General features: G+C 49.9%; 1 long non-coding RNA gene across 2 annotated transcripts; it reads right to left on the bottom strand.

Moving 5' to 3' along the window:
* Window positions 1-1,595: 1,595 nt before the first annotated feature.
* Window positions 1,596-8,915, bottom strand: LOC121100962. 2 transcript variants are annotated; one of them, XR_005832745.1, is made up of 2 exons: window positions 8,745-8,915; window positions 1,596-7,809 (listed from the first exon to the last, which is right to left on the bottom strand). It is a non-coding gene; the product is annotated as an uncharacterized LOC121100962 (long non-coding RNA). The 2 variants fall into 2 exon arrangements; XR_005832744.1 differs by having other exon boundaries at window positions 1,596-4,343.
* Between the last annotated feature and the right edge of the window lie 902 nt (window positions 8,916-9,817).

Here is a 9,817-nt window from a genome sequence, read left to right as displayed (position 1 = left end):
GGCCTCCCCAAATGTGTTGGGCAATTTTCGATTTCCCTCTATGTCCTGAAAGAGTTTGTATGAGATGGGTAATATTTTATTTTCCATAAGAACTTGATGCAGTGAGCTGGTGAACCACTCTAGGTCCAGTGTTCTCTCCATAGAACGGTGTTTGATGATTATTCCAACCTTTATTAGCTGTAAGGCTAAGCAGACTGTTAATTTCTTCTTTAGTCATTTTTGTCAAATTCTGTTTTTCAGAAATGTTTCCATTTTATCTACGTAGTAAATTTTATCTTTGTGAGGTTGGTCGTAATAGTCTCCTACTTAAAATATCTGCAGAATAAGTATCAATTTTTCCTCGTTCCTTTTTACTGTTGGTATCTGCGTCTTCTTTATTTTCCTTTCTAGAGATTTACCAATCTTCTTAATATTTTCAAAGAACCAGTGTTTGGCTTTCTGTTGTCTCTACTGTCTTTCTGAGTTCTGTTGTACTGATTTCTCCACAGATATTCATTATTTTTACATGCTGATTTCTTGGATCTAACTTGCTCTCCTGTTTCTGGCATCTAATGGAGGAAACTTAGGTTGTTGATTTTAACCTTTCTTCTCATAAAATATGCACTTAAAGCTGTAAGTGCCCCCTCTGGTCTTCTTTAGCCATTTCACACAAATTTTGACATGTTGTGGGTTGATGTTCATTTAGTTTCTATTTTTTTCCAGTTTCCGATGTGGTTTCTTCTTTGATCCAGGTGTTATTTAGAAGCATGCTAATTTATTTCCAATAGTTTAGAGATTTTCTTGATATCTTATTGTTATTTACTTCAAACTTGGTTCTGTTTTAGTCAGAAGACATTCTCTGTTACATATTTTAAAAAATAAAAATAATTTTTAAAAAAATTATTGACACTTTCTGTGGCCCAGTGTATCTTAGTGAACATTCTGTGTCCACTTGGAAAGAACATGTGTTGTGTCGAGTGTGGTGTTCTGTAAATGCCAAATAGATTGAGTCGGCAGGTAACATTGTTCAGATAAATAATATTGGCAAAGTTAACAGCCCCGGATGACGACTATGGATGTGCCCATTTCCCCCTTACAGCTGTGGCTTCTTGCATCATGAACTTTGAAGCTTGGTGGTCAGGCCCATGCACACCCTGAGTTGTTACGTGTCCCACGTGCCCTGCCTGCTTACCAGTACAAAGTGGCCCCCTCACCTCCTAGAACACTCTCGGCCAAGAAGTCCACTTGTCTGGTAATGATGGAGCCATCACAGCTTTTCTATGCTTCCTGTTTGCAGTTTAACTTCTTTTTATTCTTTTACCTCAAACTATTTGTGTCTTCAACTTTGAAGTGCATCTTTTCTAAACAGCATATAATTGGAGATTGCTTTTTTTATCCAACCTGACAATCTCTGCCTTTTAATTAGAATATTTAGTCCAATTAAACTTAATATAATTCCTTACATGGTTGGGTTTAGTGCAGGCCCTTCTCTGTCTCCGTCCTTCTGATGCTTCTTTTCTGCTGCCTTTTGTGTTAATCAAACGTTTCTCAGGGTTTCATTTTATAGCCTCTATTAGGTTCTTTGCTTTTTCTTTCTTTTTAATTATTTTTCAGTGTTGCTCTAGAATGATATACATCCTTAAATGACCGAAGTGCATTTAGAGTCAATGCTGTAACATCCCGCACCTCCGCCTCCCATCTGATGTTTTATATTCGCACGTCAGGCCGCGCTCCTGCCCTACTGCGGTGTGGCCGCCGGAGGCACCCACTCAGCACCCTGCTTCTGCACGGCGCTCTTCAGGCCTTGACTGCCCATAAACTTCCCCTTACGCTGTCATTATTTTGTCCTAAGCGGCCCGTTGTCTTCCAAGGAAATTACGAGGAGAGAAACCAATTTATATTTACCTATTTCCAGTTCTGGTGCTCTCCTTTCTGTGAATTCCTGTAAATTTGTGGTTTGCGTTTCCTTCAATCTGAGGGAGTTCCTTTAACATTTGCTGTAGTGCAGGCCTGCTGGTGACAAATTCTCTCAGGTTTCTGTTTCTCTGTAAATGTCTTTATTTCACTTACATTTTTGAAAGATACTGCATTGAAAAAGAAAATTCTGGACAGACACCATTGTTTTTTCTTTCAACACTTTAAAGGCATTCTTCGAATGTTTTCAGGGCTTCTTTATATTTTATAAGATGGCCATCATTTTTGTAATTGTCCCCACACACGTCTTTTTGCTTGTATTCTGGGTTTTAGGCTGCTTTCAGGATTTTCTCTTTATCTTTGGTTTTCAGCAATTTGGCAATGATACACATAGCTGTGGTTTTCTTTGTATTTAACCTGCTTGGGGTTGGCTGAGCTTTCTGAATCTCTAACTTTAAGTTTTTCACCAAATTTAGAATTTTTCAGCTAAATTATTTCTTCAAATATTGTTTTCTGCCCTATTCTGATGCTCTTTTTAAGAGACTCACTGCATCTGAGACAATTTTTCTTTAATGTTTTTTTTCCTCTCTCTCACCTTCAAATTGGATAAATTCTATTGATTTGTCTTCAAGTTTAGACTTGAAGTTTAGACAGACTTTTTCTCCTGACCTCTTCTATTTGATGTGGAACCCATACAGTTTTTATTTCAGTTGTTGTACTCCTCAGTTCTAGAGAATTTCCATTTGGTTTTTCTCTAGTTTTTATTTCTTTGCTGGGATTCCCTATCTGGGAACTCATGAAGATCATATTTTCCCTTAATTCTTTAAATATGTTTAACTTTGGAATTTTAAACATGTTTAAATAGCTGCTTTATCACCTTTTCAGATAAATCTAACATTTGGCTATCTTGAGTCTGCTTCCTTTCACTGCCCTCTTGACTCAGGTCACATGTCCTGTTCTGTGTATTGGCCCTTGTTGAAGAGACATGATATGGACTCTGTGTTCTGTTATCTTCTTCTGAAGAGTGCCCATTTTTATTCTATTGGGTAGTTCATTCATTGGCTACTCACCTTGAATGAATACATACTTTCCTTGTTTCGTTTTTGTTTTCCCTTTTACTTGTGTCCAAACTCTGTAACTTGATAGGACTCAACCTCCAAGTTCCACGTCTGCAGGTCTTATCAGGGCTTAATTTTACACTCAGGGAAGAGTGAGATGAGGCCTGACTGCAGGGCATGTTTTTGCCCCTTCATTCCTGTGAGATGAAGGTGCAGGTGTTACAGAGGTGCTAGCGGTGTCTGCTCTGTTCGGGCCCAGATGTCACCAGCATGGTGTGACCTCTGGTATCCCTGGGCCTCCTCAGCTCCACAGCAGCTACTCACCGGGGGGTCCCTTGCAGTCTGGCCTGGACACACACAGCCCAGACCCTACGAGCGCTCACAGAGAGCCCACACGTGGACTCCTGGGCTCCCCCGTGCCCACTCTGTGGACTCCGAGTGCATCTGCTTCCACAAATTCTGCCTTCACCTCCTTCGCTTAGTGGGATTCCATGCTCCCTTGGACTCTGGTTTTCTGTGCCACGATAGGAAATTTTAACCAGGCCGGGAGCCCAGGCAACCGTGGTGCACAGCCTGCCGGGCTCCCCTCTCCCGGGCTCAGTCTTGTGCTGCCCGTGGCCTGTGCCTAAGGACAGTTGTCTCATAATCACTTCCCATGTTCATGGTTGCTTAACGCAGGGGGTGGGCAGTTATTTAGGAAGCTCCTTTCCGCCCAGCTCCGCCAGAGCCAGGGAGCCCGCCCGAGCGTCATCGCCACGGCTCCTCCACAACTTCCTTATGGCCAGTGGGTTCCATGGCACCGTCAACTGTGCTGTCCCGCAGGCCAGTGACATCAGCACAGAGTACAACTCAGCAGAGGAAGCTCGCTGTGGGAAAGGAGGAGAGAGAAAGGCAATCCGCACGCAAGGCTCCCTGTCAGTTTGGCTTTGTTTAGGGAGAGCTCCCAAAGCATCTAGAGCCAGACACCAACCTACGGATTTCAGAGACAGCACAGCCTTGGGGACCTCGAGCTGCTGGGGATGGGGCGGGGCGAGCTCTGCTCATCAGCATGAGTCCAGGGGTGGCTGTAGGCTAAATAACAGACTTTTCAGATGTGCCCAGATGTTGCTCTATTTTATAAAACATGAATCCATTTTAAAACTATAAATAAATGCATGGTAGTTTGATTTATGCTTTTTTCTCAATCAACAAGTATTAAAACCAGCAATATTGGTGGGGAGCAGGGGGCTTTGAAAGTTTTTAAGATTACAAAGGAGGCTTCATTTTTAAAGCATCAGAAAGTACCAGTCTAGGTGAACAGGCAGTCTGCATCTCTGGAACCTTCCTCAATGCCGCTTCCATCAGCCTTTGCTGCACGTGGGTCAGGCCGCACTGCAATCGAGACCACACTCCCTGAAAGAAGCCAGTGCAGATTTTCTGGGCTGCTCACTGAAATAGCAACCCTACGCCTTTATTAGCACATAAGCTGAGGGTTAGGGCAAACATCCCTCACGGAAATTAGAGAACTTATTCAGAATGTCTGGCCACAAAGAAGCTATCCCACATCTCCCGAGAGGTTACCCAAAGAGTAATAAGCTAAGCCCCACATTGAAAAACCCAGCCGTAAATTCCAGTCACTGCGCCATGCTCCATCAAAGTCAGCACATCCCACTACCAGCAGTGGCTGGAAATTTATGCAATGCAATAAAAGGAAAACGAGGGCCTTTCTCATGGAATTGCTTGGTGACTGCATTCTGCTCAGCCATAGCTGTTCGGCGCAGCACCCCTAGGGCCTGGACCAGAGAGCCCACAGGCCTGCTCTGTTAAGGCCATCTCACTGGGGGCTGGCAGCCAGAAAGCCTGGAAGGAAAGGTGGTGGAAGGAGGGGCCGCACTGGGCCTTCAGATGCACCATCTCCATTTGCTTAAGTCCGTGTCTTACTCTAAGGCAAGAAAGAGGGGAGAAGGAAAAGAACAGACCAGAAATAGGGCAGGAAGAGGGGACAGGGGAGAAAGCAGAAGCAGGAGAGCAGGGCTGGAGGAAAGGGAAGAGACAGGAGAGCCCACCAGCCTTCCCGGCCCAGCGGGGCACCATTTGGGATCACCAGGTCTGGTCCCCGATCTGCCCACGGCCTGTCCACCCAGGAGCTCAGGCCCTGCGCTGCACCCCATGATGTCAGGAGAAAGCCCGTCCGGTGGGTGAGCCCCAGCCAGAAGGCAGAGGACGTGGGGGAACGGACGCCACAGTGTCCCCACCGGGGTCCCCCACCCCGCAGCAGCCTCAGGCCTCAGCAGGAGCGAGGGTGGCCCCACCATCCCAGAGCACCCCAAGCCCCCCTCCTCGGCTGTGGCTGTAGGACACCTTTCTCTGTACTGTTTACATATGTTTTATTTACGCGTGTTTGTCCTCTCCAGGTAGCCTCACAGGATACATTTTATCCCCTTTCCTACTGCTGTAAAAATGGGTTTTCATGCATTATTCACGATCTATCGATTCCCAGAAACATCCGGTGTACTTGGAGGGGAGGGGAGTGCCGGCCTCGCTCTGCTCGGCTTCGCCGTGACCTTCAGTAATTTGCTCCCCAGCCAGCTTATTTAGGGAAAAACGTGGGTTCTTCTCCAAATCTCTCAAATCCTTGCAATATGAAACAATAATCACCAACACTACGTGCCATCACTCCTCACCAGAGCCTCTCTCTGGCCCCCTCATCCCCGTGTGGTTTGGCCGCCCAGGTCACGCAGTCACCACGCCTCGGGTCTGACAGCACGAGTCCTTCTGTGCCGTGTCCGGCACCGGCGACATCCTCCTGCAGGCCCTGCTGACAGCCACTCACGCAGGCACCACGCCCGCGCAGGCAGGGCAGCCGAGTCCTTTCCCGTCCGTCAGGCGTCCAGCCCCTCACGCGCGTGTGCACACACATACACCCCAACACGAACACTCCCTCCTCTCCGTCCAGCAAATCCTGTCCATCCTGCAGCGACACCGGACGCCCCTTCCCTGGCCTCTCGTGACATCCCTGGGCTCGGGGGGTATAGAAGAGCACGTGGGTCCCACACTCTCTCACGTCCACCCAGAGCCCAGAGCTCCACACCTGCTGCTCCCCTGCCCTGAGCGTTTGCCCCTCCCCCCTCGCAAACACGCTTCTGCCTCAAGACAGCCCAGCCATCCCCACGTGGACCTGAAGACTTACTCAGCTTTGCTCCCCCAGCTCCAGACAGGGTCTGCCCCCCCCCTCCGCAAGACCCCTACCCACTCCCTGGCTCACTCGCCTCCCCTCTCGGCCTGAGAGGGTCTTCTCTCCTGAGCCTGACACCTGCCCAGGAGACAGAAAGCACTGAATGACGCCTGGAGGAGTCCAGTAGCTGAGGCAGGATGCAGGCACCCCCGTCCACCGCAGGTGAGGCGCCTGGACCTGGTACCCGCCCCCCCCGTCCGCTGCAAGTGAGGCGCCTGGAGCAGATAACTCCCCCTCCACTGAAGGTAAAGCACCTGGGCCAGATACACACACACACACACACACACACACACACACACACACACACCCTCTACTACAGGTGAGGCTCCTGGACCAGGCACCGCCCCCTCCACTGCAGGAGCAGCCCCTGCACAGCACAGTCCAGAGATACTAGGCCGGAAGTCCACACAGCTGATTCAGGAAGATCTGAAACACAGGCAAACCTTTGCACGAAGTCCTGCAGGGACACCACGGCCAGTGTGTCTGAAGGGAAGTGGCACAACGGTCACCGGATAGTGGCAAGCCCGTGAGATAGAAGAGCATGGTCATCAAGGACACAGCTATCAATTCAAAAGCTTCTACGAATTCATGCTAAATTCCGTCCTCTCCACAGTCCTGAGGCCGAGGCCATGCTTGGGGTACATGCGCAAGGTCGGGAACACCATGCCAACGGAGCCTCTCATCGTCTGGAAGCTCTTTCTGGCCAATGTCCGTTCGCTCTGACGGCGCCTTGCTCCACACCCAGTGGGGAGTGTGTCTGGCCGGTGCACCTGCGTGCAGCCCCGGAGGCCACTCCAGCAGCGACGTCACGCGTCGGGGCAAGTCCCCTAAGCAGCTTCTCCTAGCTGAGCCATGGGGTCCAAATATCAGTGAATTTCTAAAAATATTCAAAGTGCAAGCCCCACGTGGCTAAGGTCTTTACTCACTTGTTTGGAGACAGGAGCCAAGAATTCAGATTTGTAACCAGCGCTCAGCCCCTGCTGGTTCCTGACCACCGTGGGAGACACTGAGCCCCATGTTTCAGACACTCGGGCATTTCACAAACCCTGCCCTCCTCTCAGGGAGCCAGGACCTGCCGTGGAGCCAGGCCAGGACCTGAGAAGGCGCTCTGCTGAGATAAGGACCAGAGAGCCTGGCTCGTCAAGGGAGGAAGAGGGTGTACCAGGACCCGAGGAAGACTCGGGCGAGAAGCCGCACTCTGGAGGCCACCGAACACCAAGTCTGCAGCTTGGTGGGCAGAGGAGAAGGTGGGAACTAGTCAGTGCTTATCCACTGCGCTTGGCTTTGCCCCCTGGGCGGGGCGGGGGGAGTGGGAGGGGGGGATAAAGTACCGCTTTAAAAAAAAAAAAGGTTTGGACCCTGGGGCTGCTGAGGTGCACGCAGTGCTGACAGTCTGTGGCCACCTGCAGGAAAATAGGGCAGGAGAATGCGCCCACGCAAACACTGTCTTCATACCCCCCGGGGCCCCGGAGCCGCCGGCGGGGAGAGGGGTCAGTCCACACAAACACTCCCTCACGTTTCGGCCCGGGTGCTGACGGTCAGGAGGGACACGGAGCCTCCAGGTGCCCGCAGAGTCCCACAGCCAGTCTGCCAGCAGCGGCCATTCCTCCAGGCTTCAGGGCAGCCGCCACGCCGCCACGCGTCCTGCCACACAAGTCAGGCTCTGTAGGAAGCCGTTCCCCTCCAGCCGGGACACCCCTTGCCGCGTCCCCTCCTGGCCTTGCTCTGAGCCCACGGGCCCTGCCTGCCCGCCTTGCTCAACCCCACCTGATGTCTTTAGGACTAAATCTTTCAAGGAGGGAGAAGGGGTGGCAGGGCCTAATGGGACCGGCCAGACACCATCCCCTTCCCGCACTTCACTTCCAGAATGCAACACCAAGTGTTACAACGCAGCAGAAGACTAGAGAATTTCTCTCTGGGGAAACCAACTAGCCTGAGGGAAAAGATCTGCTGATTCTGTCAAAATCCGCGGCTTCCCACCCAACATCCTGCAGCAAAGCCCCTCACTCCCCAAGCCTCATCCAGGCACACAACGCTGACGTCAGGTTTCCATGAGTCACTCCCACGTACCAGCGGAAGAGCCAAGTTCGCAGGATGTCTGAGGAAGCTTCTAACATAGAAACAAACAAGCAAATAAACAAAACCAGACAAGCCCAGAAGAAGCAAAGAAAAGCAACTCAAAAGAAAAAATAGGAACGTAAGAAAAATTTAAGAAATTGTAATTAATTTGCTCATAAAGAAAAGAACAAAAAAAATGAATGTATAAAATTAGACCAGTACGCTATGGGGAAAAAAAATCAGAGAAAAGGAAAAAAAATCTTGGAAATTGAAAAGTAGAATATCAAACACTGAAAATACTATGAGTTTGGATTACAAAGTAGAACAAAACAAAAACGTTAAAAAAATTGCAATGAAAATACAAGAAAATTAGAGTATCAGTCCAGGAGATCCAACATGAAAAAAGTCGTAGCACCAGAAAGAGAGAAAAGAGCAAAGAGAAGAAATTATCAAAGAAACAACACAAGAAAATTTCCAGTAACTGACGGATACGTGTGTCCAGCTGGACAACACCAACCCACCATCCAGCCCAAAGAAAGAAGACATTGCCGTGAGGGCTTCAGAAACCAAGCTAGTGAGAAGGTCCCGTCGGTAGCGAAGGGATGGGCCCGGTAAGCGTTCTGCCGGCTGTGAGTTCCCAGCTCCGCTAGCTGCCATCTGTGCAAACTTCAACAAATTATGCCCCTGTGTGTCCCACAGCCCTTGTGACATCCTGTTACGACAACCCCTTCAGTCACCTGCTTCCTCTTATTTACTGAGTTCTGTTAGCGTAACCACTCTCTTACCTTGTGACACGAGATAGATCGTAAACCTCTGGGACAGTTCTTGGCACAGAGCAGGGGCTCAGTAAGTTTGTACAGGAAGGAGGGAGGGAGGAAGGGAAGGAGGGAGGAAGGGAGGGAGGGAGGAAGAGAGGGACGGAGGAAGGGAAGGAGGGAGGAAGAGAGGGAGGAAGAGAGGGAGGGAGGAAGAGAGAGAGGGAGGAAGGGAAGGAGGAAGAGAAGGAGGAAGAGAGGGAGGGAGGAAGAGAAAGAGGGAGGAAGAGAGAGAGGGAGGAAGGGAGGGAGGAAGACAGGGAGGAGGAAGGGAGGGAAGAAGGGAGGGAGGAACAGGGAGGGAGGAAGGGAGGGAGGGAGGAACAGGGAGGCAGGGAGGGAGGGAGGGAGGGTAGGGAGAGCACGGGTAAGCCAAGGACTGGTAGACTGAGAACAAAAGCAGTCACCTGGAAGCAATATCCTACTTGGCCGACAGATCGTGAGGAATCCTGTTATTACTCATTTAACCTTATCAAGTACCTACTATGTGGCACACAGTGGGGACACAGATGTGAACGGAACAGAGTCCCAAGCGTAGAGGAGCGTACAGGCCAGGCTTACCGTTAATGGACAGGAAGTCGCATTCAGCAGCTTCTCAAACAGTGGCAGTTGTTTCTACAACGTGCCGACAACCCACAGTGAATTTCACGGGTCGAGCGTCTCCAGTCGACCTGGGCAGAGCCACACACGCTTCCAAAGAGCCTCAGTAATCCTGGGATCACACCACGGTTTTCGCCAAGAGCAGAGCTGGGTGAGGGCCTGGCCGCGCCCGCCACGCA

This window comes from Ursus maritimus, unplaced genomic scaffold, assembly GCF_017311325.1.
Source record: "Ursus maritimus isolate PB19 unplaced genomic scaffold, ASM1731132v1 scaffold_6, whole genome shotgun sequence".
Classification (NCBI taxonomy): domain Eukaryota; kingdom Metazoa; phylum Chordata; class Mammalia; order Carnivora; family Ursidae; genus Ursus; species Ursus maritimus.
The sequence above is the reverse complement of the archived record's forward strand: the minus strand, read 5'-3'. Positions and strand labels throughout refer to the sequence as shown.